Source organism: Nelumbo lutea, chromosome 6 (genome assembly GCF_056320005.1).
Source record: "Nelumbo lutea isolate HS-2025 chromosome 6, American lotus-T2T, whole genome shotgun sequence".
NCBI lineage: Eukaryota > Viridiplantae > Streptophyta > Magnoliopsida > Proteales > Nelumbonaceae > Nelumbo > Nelumbo lutea.
The window spans coordinates 35,243,730-35,264,709 of NC_142689.1; the positions used below are offsets into that span (position 1 = coordinate 35,243,730).

The 20,980-nt window shown below is 39.3% G+C and overlaps 1 long non-coding RNA gene across 1 annotated transcript; it reads right to left on the reverse strand.

Moving 5' to 3' along the window:
* Positions 1 to 7,450: 7,450 nt before the first annotated feature.
* On the reverse strand, positions 7,451 to 8,392 carry LOC148848508 (uncharacterized). The gene is made up of 2 exons (XR_016101182.1): positions 7,943 to 8,392; positions 7,451 to 7,780 (listed from the first exon to the last, which is right to left on the reverse strand). It is a non-coding gene; the product is annotated as an uncharacterized LOC148848508 (long non-coding RNA).
* Positions 8,393 to 20,980: the final 12,588 nt, after the last annotated feature.

Here is a 20,980-nt window from a genome sequence, read left to right on the forward strand (position 1 = left end):
TTGTACAACTCACTAAACAGTAGTAAAATTGCAAAGTAAATAAGCTTTGAACAAGAAAAGAACGAAGAAATGAATTAAAGGAGTCAAAATGTCTCTTCAGCTGCCCCATAATTGTGATCCCAAACATAAAAACAAGATTTCTAATGACAGTATGACACAACGTAGGCCCAATAGCTAAAGGTCCAATGATTAAACATAATAACTAAAAAATAACTAAAGCCAATAAGCATAAAGCCCATTAGGCCCATTATATAAACATATTGGTTGAATGAACATGAAGCCTGCTAACTCAACACTCCCCCTGGGTAGATCTTGCCAATGTCATTCTACAGCTTATTCTTTGGGGCTCGAATCTGCTGCCCACGAGCTGTTTTCTCATCTCTACCCATGAGGCATGGCAGGTGCACATTGGGAATATCTCCTTTCTTATTCATGGGGAGATGCTCCCAATACACGGTGGTGGTGCTGTGTGGGTATGGATGTGGGAACTAGTGGATAGCAGATCCCAAGTGTATATTTTGTATCTCCCTTTGAAAATACATCAGCAAGTTGTAAGTTAGAGGCAGCATAAGATAGGACCATTTCACCAGATGTAACTATCTCCCTAATAAAGTGTTTATCCACTTCTATGTGTTTACTCTAGTCATGTTGTACTGGATTGTGAGCTATGTTAATGGTGATTTGATTGTCACAATAAAGTCTCAAAGGCTCTTTTACCTTTATTCCAAGTTTCCCAAGCAAGGAACTTATCCAAAGTAATTCAACATAAGCCATGTCTCTATATTCTACTTCTGCACTAAACTACACTACTATTGAGTGTTTGTTACTTTTCAAAAGGTACTAGAACCTAAGGGAATGAATCCAAGGGAAATAATCCTGTTTGATTCTTATCTTATTGAACAATTTAATTTACAAAGTAACATTATCTCACAAAAAATAACCACCACTGACTCCTAAATATAGGTTTACCAGTAGACAATAGCCAATAAAGGGGTGAGGGAATGTTATGAACTGGTTTGATTGGGTGAGCCTGAGGCTTGCACCAAAGTGATTACATGGTGTTCCATCATCTGGCTACCAACCTGAATGCTTTGTCCAACGGACATCTAAATCAGGCAAAGCCTAGCTGATTCCTTAGCTAAATCGTGACTTACAAAAGAAAATCTTGCATGAGGAATGCCTAGGCCAGAGTGTGAATTGTGAATCTCAAGTGTTAGGAAGTGAACAGGGGCATTCAGAATAATGGATATTTGCATCTGGTTATCCAAAACTTTGGATAGGATGAAGTTCCCATGACAATAAATAATTTTGTACTGTTGCTTATCAAATAACAATAATGATAACATAAGTACAAATAGAATAAAGTTATGCAATTAGAATTTAGAATAGCAAATGAAAGGGTGGAAATTTTTGATTCGAAGAGTAAAAAAGGAGATATAGGGAGTCGAAGAGTTAAAATGTACAGATGGTGGTTGATCTTCCAAACTAGTTATGTACAAGAAGTTTAGGAACAGTTGGAACCTGAAAATTGCAGGCATACCTTGGCAGCGGCAGTTTCCAAGCTCTGACTGTTTACTTTCTTTTATTATTTTTTTTTCAACGAGGGAGTAGCAGTGAATTTGTGAAGGATCACATTCTCCCCTGCCATGTTGGATGCCACATCACCATAGAAAAATCAGAATCACTGAAAATAATGATCCCTCACCCAGGACCGGTTTCAGGGATCAATTTTCTATCAATTTCCTAGAAATTAGTAGATTTGACCAACCAAATAGGATTATAATCAGTGATTCTTCCATGGCTGATGTGGATCTATCGTGGTGCTGATTTCTGGGAAATTGCATCGATGCCAAACATCATCGAATAATCCACTTGATTGCCTCCAAATGTTGTTTTTTCGGATTAGCAAGATATGCTTACAACCCAACTGTATGAGCAATGTTAGGCCTTGTGCAAACCATAACATACATTAAAGTACTTACTACAGAAGAGCAAGGAATTACTACTCTCTCTTTTTTTTTGCCTTCGAGTTATGGAACAAAACTTCTTACTCAATTTGAAATTGTTAGCAAATGGCATATTGACTTCTTTTTTATTCTTGATGTTAAATCTTTCAAGTACCTATTTTAACATATGCTTCTTGTGATAGTCACAACTTCTTGGCTTTCCCATCACAAATAATTCTCATACCAATAATATAATGTGCAACTCCTAAATCTTTAATGCCAAAGGATTTGAACAATTTTTTCTTTAACCATCCAACCAAATTAGCATTAACATCTTGGCCAATAATAAGCATATCATCAAAATAAAGAAGAAGGGTAGAGGAATTTCCATTGGAAACGTTTCTAACATAAGGATAATGACCCACCTTGAATGACTCTAATTTCTTATACTGTTGTCTTGTTGCTTGCTTCATCCCATAGAGACTTTTTCTTCAATTTACAAATCAAGTGCTACACCTTTAACTTTAAATCTTTCTAACTGTTCCATTTAAATTTCTTCATTCAAATCCCCATTAAAAAAAGTAGTTTTAACATCTAACTGCACAATCTCATAGTTTAAACTTGCTGCTAGACCTAAAATAATTCGTATGGAAGACATCTTCACAACCAATGGTTGTGAAAAAATTTCATCAAAGTTAATTCCCTTCTTTTGGCTAAAGCCCTTTACAACTAAATAAGCTTTGCATTTCACTTGCTTATTATTGCCTTCCCTTTTTAATTTAAGCACCCACTTATTGTTCAAAGCTTTTCTACAATGAGGAAGCTGAACCAACTCATAAGTATTGTTTTTTTACAAAGAATTCATTTCTTATTGCATAGCTTTCATCCAATGATTCTTGTCATCGTGAGATTGTGTTTCTTTGAAGTTTTTTGTTTCTCCATGCTCAATAAGTAAGACAAATTTAGATGCAAGGTACCTTGTGATGGTTGACGTTCCATTGTAGACCTTACTTGATGCTGTACATGTTCATAAGTGGGCTGCTCCCCTTGCTCAACATCTTCTTGTTCTGGCTCATTGTTTTTGTTGGGCAGTTCCTCTTGCATCTCTCCCTCTTTCAAACTTTTTAATTGTTTAATCTTTATGGAAACCACATCTTTGTTTCTTTGAATCATTCTCTTCTCTAGAACTTGATCATAGTTTTTACCCAAGCTCCTCATTTTTATAGCCTAAGAAAATGCATGGGCCAGCCTTGTCATCAAGTTTGGATCTATGTTCTTTGAGCACATGTATATAAGAGTATGTCCATTGAATGGAACTAAAAGTGATCTATAAATCAAATAATAGTATGCCTTAACTACTTCACCCCAAAATTGATTAGGCAATTGGCCATGGATAGCATAATTCTGACTTTCTCTATAATGGTGTGATTCATTCTCTTTACCACACCATTGTGTTGAGGAGTGTCTAGCTCATGCTTAATGCATGTTTAGCACAATAATCTTTAAATGAATTTGATGTATATTTTCCCGATTATCTATAAGAAGACACTTTAGAAGCTTGAAAATTTCTCTTTTCCACCTTTGCATGAAACTTTTGAAATATTTGGAAACCCTTGGCCATAAAGAAGTAAACCCATACCTTTCTAGATGCATTGTCTATGAAAATAATAAAATACAAGTTTCCACCAATAGGTTCTTCCTCAATGGATCCACACACATAAAAGTAAACCAAATCCAAAATGTTAGATTTCCTTTCTGATGATTTAAAAAAAGAAACTCTGTGATGGATACCAATTAAGTAGTGGTCAACAAAAAGGCTTTCAATACACACACTAGCATGGGTACATTCTTTCATCTAAAGTTAAAATGGATTGCTAATTACAAATTATATCTAAGCTTATTTAATCAAATAAAAAGTCTAATATAGATTTTCCATATGGATAGTGGGTCACCGGTTTACCATTTCAACTGTTTGGTTTGGACTGAGTTCAATTTTTGAAATTTTGATGGTTTTTCTCACTTTGAAAATTCTAATATGGAGTGGGATATATAGAGCTTCAATCGACTAGCTAGGGGAGTAAAAAATTGGCAAATTTGGTGGTCTTATAAGGATAATAATGAATATGATCATTGTTCATTGACTATTGATGTTTAAGAGATCTTAAACTTTCTTAGTCTATAAATTGGGATTATTTTGTGTGTTTTCAATTGAAATCATTGTTGATCCTGAGGTGAGCATGGTCCTTGGATTTATAAGGACATTCACATGAGATCCATCTTTGATAAATCATGCTATGTAAGGATGAAATTCAGTCAAAATTTTGACCATTTTTAATTTCTCCCCCACATAGAGCTATTTGCCTTAGCTCTAGCAAGGAAAGGACTCCCTTGTCTAAAATATTTTGCTCTTACAATTTGCGCCCAAGTACTTAGTTTGCTTAGGAGTTTCCTAATTTATCTTGAAAACATAACCTTATTCACAGCAACAAATCTTAATTCAAGAGGCTATATGAGGCTTGGTAGAAGATTCTTGACCTTGCAGTTGGGACTCGATCCTATGTCTCCACTCAACCAGCTGGAGACTTTAATTACCAGCAAGTCAGCTTGTGCCTTCTATTAAGTACAACCTACTAATTGGCCCTTGATATGACAACATTCACAACTGGGTTGGTCTCATGAGCTATACTATCCCATCCCTAATGTCAACCCATCTAGAATATGCTTAGTCAGGGAGAGAACAAGGGTTGGTCTCATGACTTCTGGGCATTTGGGCATTAATTTATGGATGAGTTATACTCATCCCTTGCTTCTTAAACATCAATACATTAATAATTACAATAAGTAGGCAATGGACTGCCACAAATTTAGCAACTGGGAGGGCATAGGTATCATGGTAGCCAACTAGCTAAGACACTCTACTTGACTATACCCTTTGGCCACAAGACAAGTCATGTAACGCTCTATAGATCTATCAGAAACTTAACTTTGTATACCCATTTTGACCCAGTAGGTGGTAATTCAACTATAGACCACGTGTGATTAATTGATTATTCTATAAAGTCTCAGTCTCTTCAACCATGTCCTTACGCCAGTGGGCATGTTGTATAGCCTATACAAAGGAAGTGGGATCAACTATTGATCGTGGATCCATTGTTATGGGCTGAACTGTGGTGTTGACTATGGGGTCAAGAAAAGGTGGCAAACAACATTGCTAATCATTGAGGCGTGTGACTGTGGGTTGTTTGCAGGTCTGGCATAGGGTGTAAAGAAAGTGAATTTTCAACTATAAGCCCATGCCCATTATCGTGGGCATATTCAGTGGTTTGTAATTCGATGATCTAAAAATCAGATCTGATGGGCTATGTGGCAGTTTGAACTAGTGGAGGATAAAGTCAAGGGAATGATAGAGGTGTGAACCGAGGACCATAACTCTTGGAACGAGAATTGATTCTCATAAAAGACTACATTTTGTGAGGTGAAAGTGGTTTAGTAGCCAAATCATAAACACGATAACCCTTTTTCACGTATGGATACCCCACAAATATACATTTTCGAACATGGGTATCAAACTAATGGTGTCAATGGACCAGTTTTGAATTGGATCCCGTCTAATCTAAAATCAATTTGGACAGATTGGACGGATCAACAAGACATTGAATTGGACCAACCCAGTCCAAAATATTTATTAGATTGGATTGAAACACCCCTATAATATTATGGATTTACTAAAATGTTATATTGGAGACAGCTTGAAATTTGCATCCGGTAGAAATATCATTCAGTCTTCAATGCTATATATATATATATATATATATATATTGTCAGTATGGATTAGCAAGTTAATTGCTCTCTAAAGCTATGTTTCATTTGAAGGAAAATGTAGGAAAAGGAAGGGAAAGGTAGGGAAACTTTTACAACCCTTGTATTGGTTTCCTTGTCTTTCCTTCCTTTTCCTTCAAACCAAACATAGCCTAAAGTTCAATTTTCTTTTAAAATTGACTAGAAAAAAAAAAACTTACTTAAACATCCAAAATGTCTGGTTTTGAGTGTAAGATAAGGACAAACATGGTATAAGAAAATATGAATCAAAACTTCCTTAGTTTCCACATCATAGATTTGAATGACTAATAATCAAAACTTGTCAAGTTATCTCGAGTAATAGAGCATGTGATTCCAAACGAATGGAAAATGAACAAGATGCAGAAGACAATTGGTAGGGGTGCAAATGGATCAGAGATTCGATCTTATTTGGTCAAATTTGGATCTCCCATGTTCGGAGCTTTAGATGGGATAATAGGATTTGATAAGAAATTGGATCGGATTAGGATCATCCTTATCCGATTTGTTATATATTATATATTTATAAATATAAATATATATAATACATATATATGTTATTTATTTATAAATATATTTTATATATTATATTTTTATAAATTTGTTATATTATTTATAAAAAAAACGTGTATATATATGGTGAAAATAATAAAAAAAATACTTATATTTTTTGTTTTTATTTTATTAAATTAATATATTTTATTTTTCTTTTAATAATTTATTAATTTCTAAAGAAAACAAGTTGGATCGGATCATATCCAAAGATCCAACTTACCGAAAGGATTCTTTTATTTGTGGGATCATTTTCTCATGAAAGGTAGTGGGAAGAATTATATAATAGATTGGTCCAATTGTTAGTTCAAAAACTTTTATTTTTGCTCTCTTCACAATGAAATCATTGTTATCCATGTCTCCAGCCTCCTAATTTGTTTTGTTGTAAAACACAGTTTGTAAAACTATAGCTGAAATATTTAAGCTTGTAAAAAATCCCGTCCATTTTACGTTGAAGCACATTTAGGCTATGTTTGATTTGAAGGAAAAAGTAGGGAAAGGTAGGGAAACCTTTACAAACCTTGTATAGGTTTCTTTGCCCTTCCTTTCCTTTCCCTACTTTTTCCTTCAAACCAAACACAGAGTGAAAACAAAAAAAGAAGAAAATCAAAATCTGAACAAATACAATATATAAAAACATATAAAGTATAAATTAGTAAAAATTAAAAACCACAGCATTATTGCATTAGATTTCAACTAAAGAACATGGACTTAAGCTGATTACTTTGGGCTCATTGACAATCCAATTCCAAACAATTTAATTGCTTCACTTAATTAGGTCTTGTAATTTCTGTTCTGTTTCTCCCCAAAATAAACAGTTGAGACATAAAGAATTTATCAAGAACAATAAGCCCAGCTCTTAACATGTAGATGCCCAAAAAATCTGAAGTTATTTAATCCCTAGACCCCAAAACCCAACTGCCCAACCAATCTTCTTTGTTTATAGTTTACTTTAGCATGATTCATGATTCATGAACTAATCCAATTCATGTAGCATCCTTAGCAAATGTCACAAGAATTTGTAAGACAACCCCTTAACCCCCCACTCATCCGGCCCTCCACAACAGATATAAAATAAAGAAGCACTTCACGATGAAACAATATACTACAGCATATAATAAAAAGGAGAAATTAAAAAGTTTGATTGTTTTTTCCCATAGAAATACATCATAACCATTTGCATATTGTCTAAGCAAATACACGATAGATCACACAAGATTGGCTGAAAAGAATAACAGGAAAAGGTGAACTCATCCCAGCGTCACAGTTCATCATCGTGTCCTCCGGAGCCCGATACTTTCGTCTTCAACTTATCGGCGGTCTTGTGAACTGCATCTCCGGCGACTTTAGCGGCATTTTTGGCAGTTTCTCTAGTTGTTTTAAAACTCTTAGCAGCGGCATCTTTCATCGCCTCACTTGCACTATGGGGAGTCTCCGTAATTTTCCTACACAATAGCAGAACAAAGAGAACAAAATGAAGGAAACCCACATCAATACTTATCTTTTCTTTCAGAAATAAAGAAAGTATTGCCAGAAAGAGAAGAAGATAGGAACAAATAAGCGAGAGAGAGAGAGAGAGAGAGAGAGAGAGAGAGAGAGAGAGTTACTGTGAATCTGGGGGCCTGAAATTCAACCAAGCTATTTTAATTAAAGATCTGAATTTGTGCCAGGGGCTTATAATATCTCTGATTCCAATGGCTCTTTCAGCAGCATTTGGCTTTTGTCCTTCTAACTGGTGTTCTTCATGATGTGCTTCATCTCCAAATGTGGATATAACTAGAGAAGAGATTATGAACACGTAAACGATTAGAAGCTTAGAAGTTCCTCCAAGCTTGTTCATATCTTATTTTTCTCCTTGTTAGGTTTTCACTTTTGAGAACTGTAACAGAAAGGATTGCAGAGATAACCTCGGCACTGGAAGTTGTGTTCAATGGTTTGAACTATGAACCGGAAAGAACACGTGGAGGTCGATCCAATTTCCCTGCGATAGTAACACACCTTTCTGAGCCACCAGATGACTGTTATCTAATCTTTATAGGGTTCTGCGTCTCTGCAATTAGGAATCTGCGTTCTCGGGTTTGGTCCATAAAAGGAAAAAAAAAAGGATAGATTGGACTTGGACACCTTCCCACTAAACCCAGACCCACATCCAAGTGGAAAGCAGGTGCGGATCTTTGTTGGATCTTATGAAGTAATTTTGTACCGGATCCTTTAATGTATTAAAGTTGGATTAGAGGTCAAATCCTAGAGGAAAATACATATTTATATATGACGGTATCTACGTCACATTATAATCCGATTCTTTGATTTACTCTAATCGAGTCCGGATCCGGCCACATCGGACAACGGGTTACTCGATTTGATACTTTCCTTGCGTTAAAAGTAGTTTCCATATCCAATAAGCAAAAATTGACACAAACCTACCACCCGACGAAGAGATCATCACAAGAATTCTGGTATCACAAGGATCCGAAGTTGACTGAGTTTCATTTCAGAGAATGCTCACACAAAAATCAACATCATCATATCATCTCAATTGAAAGAGCTGTCAATTGGTCGGGTCTGGTTCGGACTTGGTTATATAAATTGAGCAATTATACTTTACATCTATAGTGAATTGTTATTATCAGTTTGGAACGTTTTGAAACTTTTTATATTACTTTACATCTATAATAATTACCTATGATAATAATAATTTGAAACTTTGGTATATTTGGGAGTGTTTATATTAAAAAAAGTGTTTATTGAATAAATGCTTATTCGGATAGGGGATTTATTTGTATTCGGCATCCAATTTTTTCAAGTGCTTATTTTTAAAAAATAAACATTTATTCTATATTGGGCATGTGGTAGTTTTTTTCTCCAATAAGCACTTAAGTAAGTATTTGTCACTATTTTTGTCCTTTATTTTTTTTCAAATTTTATGAAAGCACTTTTATAAAAGTACTTTCGTTATGGAAACAGTTTTATGAAAGTATTTTTACGAAATCACTTTTATAAAAGTACTTTTATGAAAGCAACACTTTTATGAAGCACTATAATAAAAAGACTTTTACAAAAACATGTTTATAAAATTTAACTAGGGATAATTTTATAAGTGGTATTTTAGAATTCAACTAGGGATCATTTTGGAAGAAAAAATTGAATAAATACAATAAGCACTTAAAAAAAGCTAGAAATTTGGGTTTAAAATATAGGCCCTTATTTTTAAAATAAACACTTATTTCAGGTATATTTCAAACACTAATAAGTGCTTAATTTCGATGGATGGACTTTACCCTTGGACAGATGTAAAAATAATTCAAAATTTCAATGGTTAAATGCTATATAAGGGGGTGTTTTGCCAGTATGTATAATTTTTTTTTAGTATGATTATTTTGATGTGACAATAGTTTTTTTCTTGAAAAATCAAAATCATACTATTGAGTTACACAACCTAAATAAATGCGATTAATTTCATTCTTTTCCAAGAAGAATTGCCCACTTGTGAACTTCCATGCAAAAGGTAGGGTTTAATTAGACTATTGATGTAGGTTTGATTTGACTATTAATCATCCAAAGGCCATGATTGATACAGTCCAACGGAGCATGTCTAAGAAAGCAATCGAGCATGTGGGACTTAGAACTATAGCATGGAGTCGATGCTTGGTGTTTTTACTTTTGGGTGTCATCTAAGGGCCACGATCGAGCATATCTAAGAAAGAAATCAAGCATTTGGGATTTAGAACTGTAGCAAGAAGTTGATGCTTGGTGTTTCTACTTTTGGGTGTCATCCAAGGGCCACGATCGATACAGTCCAACAGAACATGTCTAAGAAAGCAATCAAGCATTTGGGACTTAGAACTATAGCATGAAGTCGGTGCTTGGTGTTTCTACTTTAGGGTGTCATCCAAGGGTTGTAATTGATACAATCCAATGGAGCATGTCTAAGAAAGCAATCAAGCATTAGATGGACTACTATGTATGAAGGTCTAAGGAAAAGTCATTTGAAATCACACTTGTGGTTTGTGATTCATAGCTCCAGCGGTTATTTCGATGCAATTATGACTATAAATATATTAGGGAAAATTCCCCATTAGTATACCATATACTTTGGCTTGAGTATTTGATCCCCAATCTTTAAAATGCAACAATCCAGTACTTGAACTTTCGGAATGTGATACTCTTGTACTTGTCGTTAACCAGCCATTAAGTGGCATGTGAATAGACACAAATGCCCTTAAAGTATTATCTAATTTTTTTATCAACCATTCACTAAAATCAAATCCATTTCATCCCTTTTAATTTTCCCTCTAAGAGATGATAAACTGAATAGCAGAGATACAAAGAGAAGAAAACGATGCAGCAGAGAGAGAGAGAGAGAGAGAGAGAGAGAGAGAGAGAGAGAGAGAGAGAGAGAGAGGTGAGAGGGAGAGGGTGGTCTGAAGCTCAAAAGAGGTTTTTCTTCGCTGCCCCTCCTCTTCCTCCCCCTCTCTCGTTCCATCGTCACTATTGCAACCAGAATGGAAAAATGGTGCTGAAGCTGAACTAATCAAGACCACACATTGCCTCCGCTAATTACATTTGTATATAGACCGTCAAAGTTTATCGCACATTGAAGCTTCACTAGAAGATCCTTCACTCGGTGGGGGGAAAAGAAAAGCTTTTTGTTTCAATTTTTACCGTCAAGATTCAAGAAATAATAATGGGGCCGTCTTCTTTCATCTTCCCACTTAACTAGTTTCTTCTCTCGGTGAACTTCATTGTAGTAATGTTTTTTTTTCTCTTTCGGTGATAGAGAGTTTGGGCTCTGTTTCATCTTCTTGAGGAAGAAGATGATGAACAATGTGTTTTATTTTCAAGGGTAATTCTGACATTTTCAAAAGTCTTAAATCGCACATGAAGTCACGTAATATACATAAATGATGCTCCATTAACAACAAGTACTAGATTGTCACATTTAAAAAGTTCAAATACTAGATTGTCACATTTTAAAGTTCGGAGATCAAATTGTTACTCAAGCCAAAATACAAAATACTGATTGAGAGTTTTCTTAATATATTAGTTAGGTTTAACATGACTCTATAGAGGGATCAGAGGTGTTAAATCCAGTGTGATTAAATGATTTAGGGTATAGGCCGGATATAGAGTTATAGTTTTATGTTAGTTAGATGGTGATTTAATGTAATACTTCAGATAATTTTTCCTTGTTAGGACGCACACTCCATTACTAGTATATAAGAGATTAAAAAATATACACAAACCTGATACTTTGTGTAGCCAAGTGAGAGATGTTGGTTGATGACTTGGACTTGGTTGACTGAGTTATGTAACGGCCACACAAATGATTGAAATTCAAACAATAAGGAATCTAGTAATCTTTTATGCTTGGTGGAGGTTTATAAAGCAAGCAAATGTATCAAAGTTTGTTTGAAGGGTGTTTTGATATATATATATATATATATATATATATATATATATATATGCGTTGTCAGGGTTCTTTGGGTTTCTCGAGCGTCCAAAAGGCGAGAGACGTGCTGACCTACCTACAAATGCTGACAGACGTGGTGGCGTACGCTTATTTCAAATCTCAAAAAAGTGTGCCACTGGGAGACGTGACAGCGGGTCTTTTCAAAATTGAAAAAAAGCGCGTCGCTGCCGTTTGTAAGGTGAGGAGACGTGCGCTGTCTTTCTGTCAGTTTCAGAAAGACGTGCGCCGGCGTTCTACCAGTTTCAGAAAGACATGCACCAATCACGTCTCAGTCTCAGGGGACGTGTGGTCTACACGACTACGGGCCGTCAGATTGGCTTTGATCTGCGTTGTTGGTTTTTGGTCACTGTGGATATAAATAGTTGGGGACCCCAGTCGCTTTGTCACTTCTACGCTTTCCTTCTTGAGCTCGCGTCCAAGCTTTTAGTTCGCCTTCAAGGTTTTTCGCTTTGTTCCAGTTTCTGAAGTCTGTTGAAGCCTTTTTTCGGGTGAGTACTTTCCTGGAATTCACCTTTTCTCCTTGATGTCTAGCTTGGGAAGCTCAGATGGTTCTTCAAGTGGGTCTAATGCAGGTTCTACGAACCGAGTTGCACCCCCCGATGGCCTTAGCAAACCTGAGGTAGAACTTGAGGAAGAGTTTGAGCCCGTAGGCCGAGTCGCTTCGGGCAGTTTGGCATCTACCTCTCGTCGAGGTCAGATGTTAGACAGGTTTGGTTCTTCGACCATGACGCTTGAGGGGATCCAATCCCTTATTACCTATTATTACTTGCTTGGGGAGTACGCCTATTTCATTCATTCGGGAGCAGCTCACTGCGGGGTTGCGGCTGCCTTTCCACCCCCTTCTTGTCGAGGTCATAAACCACTTCGGTGTTACCGTCGGTCAGCTTCACCCGAACTCCATTCGTAACTTGGTGGGGACAATCTGCCTTTTTTGCGATTAGGGCTTTCCTTTAGACTTGGAGATATTCTCCTCTATTTTAATGCTTAAGAAACAAACGGGTCCTCTTCCCGGGCGTAGGCAGGCGTACTACCTATCTCCTCGCTCGGGTTTTAAGCTCTTGCATGAACTTACCAACAAGGTCCCGGCATGGAAGCGGGACTACTTCGGGGTGCGAAGTGTACTAGGGTGGCCTTTTCAGACCGGGTGGGGGATGGCCACCCCTGACTCTGGTGTTATGGTTGATAAAGAGATAGTGAAGGGCCTCCGGCAATGGGCATGACTAGGGATAAGTTGCCATCAGTACCTGACAGAGGCCAAGCTCATTGCGGCCGGCCTGAGTTTGGGTAGGTTCCTTGCTCAGAGGTTTCTTGTTTTGCTTTGTTCTTTCACTTTTTTTTTGGTGCCGAACCCTTTTTTGCAGGTGTGATGGATTCAGAAAGGACTCGCGGTGGGCACCTGTTCCAAGGTATGAAGAGGAGGAAGCGAGTCGCCAAGTGAACTTGTGCCGAGCTGGCCCAGGATGCAGAGTCTCATGTACTAGATTACACGACAGAGGATCCGCCCAGGGAGCCTGAGGTGGCTCCTTCAATGCAAGAAGCGGTAGGGGCCCCTTATGCCGAGACTACTCACACGGGGCTCCCGCCTACTCTAGTGCTCCCGCTTACTCTGGGTCCGCTCATACGCGAGCTAGGCCCTCAGGCTCGGGAGCTCAAGGGGAATTCAGGAGCGTACTATCTCCGAACTACGCTCTTCAGAAGAGTAGGGAGGCTACCTTCCCAAGGAGATCACGGCCTAGACTGATCTTCCTTTGAACCAGGTCGCCTGTCGTGCTGCTACTCATGCTATGGTGGTGAGTGAGATTTCTTGTCGGGCTTTGTTTTTATCCCTCTTCCTGTTGTTCTCTTAATTACTTGTTCTTTCCTTTTGGTAGGTGAACTCTTCTATTCATGCCTTGGCGGCCCAGGTGGAGAGGAGCTCAAGGCAGGCGCGAGCTGCCGAAGAGGCTTTCCGCACCGCCGAGGCGACTACCCGAGCTGTTGAGGTGGCTGCTCGTGCTGCTGAGGAGGCCACTCGCGCTGCTATGGCCAGGCAGGCGAGGTCCCAGAGGGATGCCGAGGCCATGGGGGTTGTTGTGAAGCACATGGTGGACCTGAGGCTGGATCTGCAGCGTCAGGTTGAATACTTTTAGGAGGACATTAGGGAGAGGATGCAGATCTTTTCTCAAGGCATCGAAGATGCCAAGAAGAAGGCTGTTGATGAGTACATCGCCTCGTCGCGCTTTGATGACCTGATGGTGGACTCGTAAAGAAGAGGATTTAAACTGAGCCAGTGGATGATCTGGAACACGTACCCTGGGCTCGATATTAGTGCCATATCCACTTCGCGCATAACTCAGGAGATGGCCAACGCTGCCGATTGTGATTTTTTTTTTCAATGTACTCTTATCTTGTGATGGAATGGACTTTTCTTTTGGTTAAGTGTTGGTTGTTCTCTCTCGAACTAACCGTATTTGCCGAACTGACCATATGCCCGATCTGTTTCTTGTCCGGGTTACTGCACTCGCGCGACCTATTTCGATGTTTAATACTTCTCCGCTTTGCCTGTCTCTTTTCTTGCCTATGCCGAGGTTCCTTCGTTAGCTTGGCATCCTGGCCTTCAGGCTTTGGTAGCGATTTCGTTCACTTCGCTTGGCGGTCTATAGGTAGTATCGCTTTAAGTTGACGATGTTCCACACTCGGGGTACTTGTTTTCCTTCTAAGGTTTCGAGCTCATATGCCCCCTCGAGCGCTCTCTTTACTCTGTATGGCCATTCCCAATTTGGTCCAAGTTTGCCCATGCCGGGTTCGGGCACCATAATCTTATGGAGAACCAGGTTGCCTACTCGGAAGCTCCGCTTCTTTACTCTGGCATTGTAGTACCGAGCTATTTTCTGCTGGAAGGCCGCTGTCCGGATGTGCGCGAGGTCTCTTAACTCATCTAGTAGGTCGAGGTTGGTACGTAACTCGTCTCCGTTTGTCTGATCATCATATGCTTCTAGTCGCAGTGTAGGTATTTCGATTTCCGCTGGGATTACTACTTCAGTGCCGTAGGTGAGGTTAAAGGGGGTCTCTCCCGTGGCAGTTTTTCTGTAGTTCGGTGTGTTAGACAGTCTTGTATGCCCTTAGGTTCAAATTGGATTTGATGTACTTTTGTTATTTAGTGGAAATAAATTAAAGTGCATGTTTGATTCATGTTGTTTGGTATAATTCTGTGTAAGACCCTAAAACTGGACACTTATAGAAACTTGTGTTAGTTTTAAATGTTCACAGCCATTGGATAAGTCTGGGGAGATTTATCCTGCCAAGGCTGATACTGGTGTGCCACCAAGTGTTGGGATGGCTTGTTTCGGCCATCAGGGTAAGACCCAAGGCACATGCAGTATGGGATTGCTTGAACCCTTGAACCGGACCAGATTTCCAGTATTGCCCTAGACCTTGGAGATAGATGGGCAAAACTGGAAAGTTACACCTGACCCCTAGACTCGATTATGACACATCACTAGGTGTTGGATCGAGCTGTCTTTAATGTGTCAATTAGTGAGATCCTTAGTGGGGGTCAAAACCTGGACATGTTGGGGCAGTCTGAGAATTCATCTGAGTGAGTGGTCATAGTGACAGGATCAACCCCTTTTTCGGACAATGGTAATGATTGGGAATGCACTCTCTCTGATGGAAACCAAACTGCCGGCAGTTGATTTCAATCGTTGGAATTTTGTTTTGCAATATATATATATATATATATGTATATGTATGGTTTTAAAAGATTTGCAAAAGGTTTTAATTCCCGGGATCCATGTGAGTAGAGAGTGCGGCACTGTTCCTTGCAGCCGAGAGAGATGTCTTCTCTTGTCGGGTAGTGCTTGATCATTAAGGGTTGAGAGGTTAAGTGTAAGACCATTTAGGATAATACCTGATGGGCTAATCTTGCACCTGCCCACAGTCCCTGGGTTTTTATAAGATGGCTTGGCCTAGGGACTACTTAATGTAAGTGTTGGGCCCATAGGGTCCATGTGATGGGCTCAATGGGGTCACTGAGTCTTTCAGTGAATTTGGCTGGGCCTTGTAACAAAGGCTGGGCCGAACCCATGTGGCTGGTGTGTAGATCAATGCTTGGGTCCCACGCCATACAAAGAAGCCCAACTGGGCAGCAGGTTGGAAACTAGTTAAACACTGAACACTTAATGGGCCAAAAGCCCATTTCAAACTGGGCTGATATGATCACCAGTTCATAGGGCGAATCTGAGATTAGTGTTAGTAAAAGGATTGGGTCTTTGACCTTATCCACTCTAAGAGACCAATTCAAATTAGATTTGAATCCGGTAACCTCCTGATAAGATCAGGAGTTAACTTAATCTGCAGGTAGGATTAAGATTAACCTCTATCCAAATACTGATTTGGATTGGGATAACTCCCAAAATATTGGGAGGTTTCTTAATCAAGAAGAAAGAGGAGAAAACCCTAGCAGAAATATCAGATTTCGAACTAGGGGGTTTGAGTAAGCAAGAAACACATCTTGCAATCTGAGATTTGATCTCTCACAGACTCCAGAGAGAAGAGACAATTCTGCCCTCTTCGTCCCTGGACTTCTCCTCCTTCAGCCGCCGCCACTACCTGTTGGAAGATTGGATCTTTGCAGCAACAGGAAGTCAAGAAAGCAGTCATTGACAATAGTCTTGCAAGAAAGACACTAGGATTCGGTGTTCAAGGTTTCTAGAGGGTTCTTGTGAAGAATCCAGTGTGTAGGACACACCCTGCTGGTTCCGTTCCATCCACAGCTGTGTCATCTTCAGCAGGAGCGGATCTTGGTTACTTCTTTGGGCGTGAACACCAACTTTGGGAGATATTATTTCTCCGGATCAGGTATAATCCTTCCTGTTTCCTTTTGGTTCAGATCTGGTTTGTTTATGGTTCAAGTAGGATCCTTGAATAAAGTATTCTAAATTTAGGGAATATGATTCCCAGTTGGAAGAAGGTAGGAATTTTTTTTTGAAATTCGCCCCCCATTCCGCACCCTTCTTGGCGTCCATTAGATGGATCCTATCATTCTTTCAGTGGTATCAGAGCCACATGTTCGAATCTTGAACCAAAAGAAAATCAGATCTGACCCTGCGCAGATGAACATAAAATGTTCTGCCAAGATCTGCGCAGATTGCTTTCCTTTTTGTTTTTCAAGAAATGGTTTCTTGTTAAGGGCATTTGATCCGAAATTAATTTTGTTAAATCCAAAAATTTATTTAGAATTGTTCTTTATTTATTTTTGATTTAATGGACTGTTCAAACCTGGAGATTGCAATGCAGATTTGGCGCAGATAGTCTACGCACCCTTTTTTCTTCCTTTTATTATTATTCGGTCTGTAAATATATATTTTTTAATTTTTCTAGACTGAATGTATAGGATTTGATCAAGAATGTAATTAATTAATAGAAATAGGATTTCTATTTTTTATTTATTTTTTTGATTAAAGAAGAAGGAAGAAGATGGCGGCGCTGGAGATTTGCAGATGGAGAAATCGCATACTGCGATTTACAGTTTATGAAACTGTAACTTTTGTGATTAACCTCTTTTTTGCAGGTAGTACGAACAGTCTATATTTTTGATTTGTGATTGTCTAAAATAAAAAATTATTAATTTCAGATCTCTCTTGAATTAATTATTGAATTGAAAATCAGTTTTGGACCTTTTCGGACTAGATTGGACCAAAATTGTTTGGACCGAATCTGAGATTCGAAGGGGGCTGTTTTTTAGTCCATATTTCTCACACTGGTTATTCCAAATCTGATGTTCAATTACAGGGATTAATTCGGCCCACCTGTAAAGCCCAGTTTTAAAGGGTTAAAACTGCAAAAGCCCATTATTGTGAGAAAAACTGTATGGGCCAAACTGCTAACTGCTATTCAGCCCATACACCTAGTAAACATTAAGTGTTAATGATTTAGGTTTTTTAAATGGGCTATTCGATGGGCTTTACAGCAGTTAATTGATTGGATCAATTCTTCCTTTACATGTGATGTTTGGATGTATGATGTACTGCGACCATGGGCCATAAGCACTTGGCCCATGTTAACTCGTTAGTGGCTCTTGCGCACACCATGGTTGAATGCACATCATTGCCATGGTGTCTCTTAAGGTCATTAGATGACCCCTCTCTACTTGGTGGGCCCCACAACCCTAAAAAGGGATGCGTACGGAACCCCTAGCCGATTGAGGCCCACCAGAAATCTGGCTTTATGAAAGCTAGTGGGAGCCACTTTGGTTTGACCTAAATTAGAACTAGGGCGTAATTTTGTTCCCTCCAAGCAAATATGAGTGCGTGTGATAGGGAGATCCATTTGATGGACTCTCTAAAGGCCTTCCGTCATTAGCACAATGATGGGTCCATCAGTAATGAGGAAACGCACCATAAAATTGGGCTATCCATTTGCTGTTGGATCTGTTAGAGTGTTTCATTAGATGATAGGGGCGTCATAGACCGATGTGGGAAGGGCTTCACTAGAAAATGGGAACTCTCTCACGGTACCTTGGCGTAACATGAATATGATGGGTGTGCACTCACTGGATAGAAAGGTTTACCTGAAAACGGCTCTGAACCTTGTCTGACAGAGGCCAAAGGGAAACTCATATGATGAGTGGATATGATCCGTCACAGAAAGGTGGTGGGGTTATGCAGCTGAAACAATTGGCTTCACACACCCTATGTGATTTTCCACATTTCCAGAGACATTCCGTCGTCTCCGTCACTGAGAAAGGAGGGAAAATCTCAGAGATGAATAAATGGGAGTGGAACAAAGATTAAAAGTCATATCTATGTAGGTAACATGAATCAAACTAAGGTCATGGACTAATGTTTTTGCTGTTTTATCAGAAAATGGCAAACGGTCAATTTGCAAAGCTTCTAGATGATAACAAGCTTAAGGGCCCAAACTATGCCGACTGGTACAGAAATCTTATGCTGGTCCTAACTTCTGAAAAGTTAGATAAGGTGGTGAAAAATCCTGCCCTGGAACGTCTGAGTGATAGGGCTTCTGAGGCCCGTAGGAGGGACTACCAAGATTGGAAGGATAAGAACTCCCTAGCTCGCTGCTTTGTCATTGTCTCATTAGACAACTCAATACAGAGGCAGTTCGATCAGATCGAACTAGCCAAGGACATATTGGATAGTCTAAGAACAATGTATGAAGAGCAGAACTGTTCTACTCGACAGAAGGTCCTGAAATTGTTCATGACCGCGCAGATGTCCAAGGGGCAGAAAGTTCATGACCATTGTTTTCGGATGGTGGGATACATTAATGAACTTGAAGCTCTTGGATCCGGGCTAGATCTTGGCACGCAAGTGGATGCCATCCTGAATTCTTTGCCCTCTTCCTTCAATGCGTTCACTATGAACTACAATATGAATAAGCTGAATGTCAGTGTCCAGGAACTCAGCAATATGTTGCAGAGGGCCGATGATCTTTTAAAGAAGGATGAGCCTATGGTTATGCTTTCTGAAGCTAACAAATCAGGCAAGAAAAAGAGAAAGGCAAAGAAGCCCCTGAAGAAAGCTGCCAAACCCAAGAAGCAGAAGAAGAACAAGGCATCGAATGTCTGTCACTTCTGCAAACAGACCGACCACTGGAAGAGGAACTGTCCTTCCTACCTGGAATCTAAGAAAGGTAACATCGAAACTTGTGTCATAGAAACTAATATGTTAGTTGCTTCTGTGTCCTAGTGTGTTGACTCCGGGGCTTCAACTCATGCGTGTAACTCACTGCAGGGGTTCAAAGTTAGCAGAAGATTGAGTGATGGTGAAGTGACACTTTTCTTGGGAACGACTGCAAGTGTTGCAGCTGTGGCGATAGGAACCGTAGAATTAGTTTTTAGAGAAGGAGTCATTGTACTTAAAGATTGTCTTTATGTACAGAACTTGAGAAGAAATTTAATTTCTGTTTCTAAACTGTGTGCTGATGGATATACTGTTTATTTTAGTAATATGATTACTGTTAAACGAAATAACAAATTCATCGCATGTGGGGAACTGGAGAATGGTCTCTATGTTCTACCTCCTTCTCTAGAAACTAACCTAACCGAAACTACATCGGTCAAAAATCCCAAGAAAAGGAGTCGTGATACAATTAATCCCACATGCCTCTGGCATTACCGACTTGGCCATATCGGTATTGACCGAATCACAAGACTGGTAAAGGATGGTCCTTTGGATTTTCTAACCGTAGAAAATCTTCCCACTTGTGAGCCTTGCCTTCAAGGTAAGATGACTAAGCGGCCATTTGATGGTAAGCCTGAAAGATCTGGAGGCACACTTGACCTAATACATACTGATGTATGTGGTCCCCTGAGTGTTAGGACACGAAACCAACACGTGTACTTCATCACCTTTACAGATGGTTTTCACGATATGGTTACGTGTACCTAATGAGACACAAATCTGAATCCTTTGAAAAGTTCAGAGAGTTCAGACAGGAAGTCGAGAAACAGTTAGGGAGAGAAGTTAAGGCCCTTCGATCGGATCGAGGTGGCGAGTATCTCTCTGACGAATTCAGGGACTACTTAAAGGACGATGGGATAGTGTCACAACTAGCTCCTCCTGCTACACCACAACTCAACGGTGTTTTAGAGAGGGGGAATAAGACCTTGTTGGACATGGTCCGGTCACTTCTCGTACGCTCAGAATTACCCACATCCTTTTGGGGATATGCATTAGAGACTGCTATCTACGTGCTGAATCGGGTTCCAACCAAATTAGTTCCGAAAACTCCATATGAACTATGGACCGGAAGGAAGCCAACTGTAAGACACTTGAAGATTTGGGGTTGTCCTGCACACGTTAAAAGAACAAGTGTGGACAAGTTGGAATCCAAAACCAACCGTTGCCTATTTATAGGCTACCCAAAGGATTCAGTGGGTTATCTATTCTATGACCGAAGTGAGCAGAAAGTGTTCTGCAGTCGAAACGCCCAAGTTTCAGGTGGTGACCAACCTAGAAGGTCCACCCGGGTATTCAGACCACCAGTCCGATATGGTTATGACCAGGATACCTACCTGGTGGAAGCCTTGACTAGTGAAGAGGATCCCGTGACTTACGTGGAAGCTATGTTAGACATAGATTCCCAGAAGTGGGTGGAGGCCATGAGAGCTGAGATGGACTCGATGGAGACCAATGGAGTCTGGACTCTAGTAGATCCGACCTCCGGGGTAAAA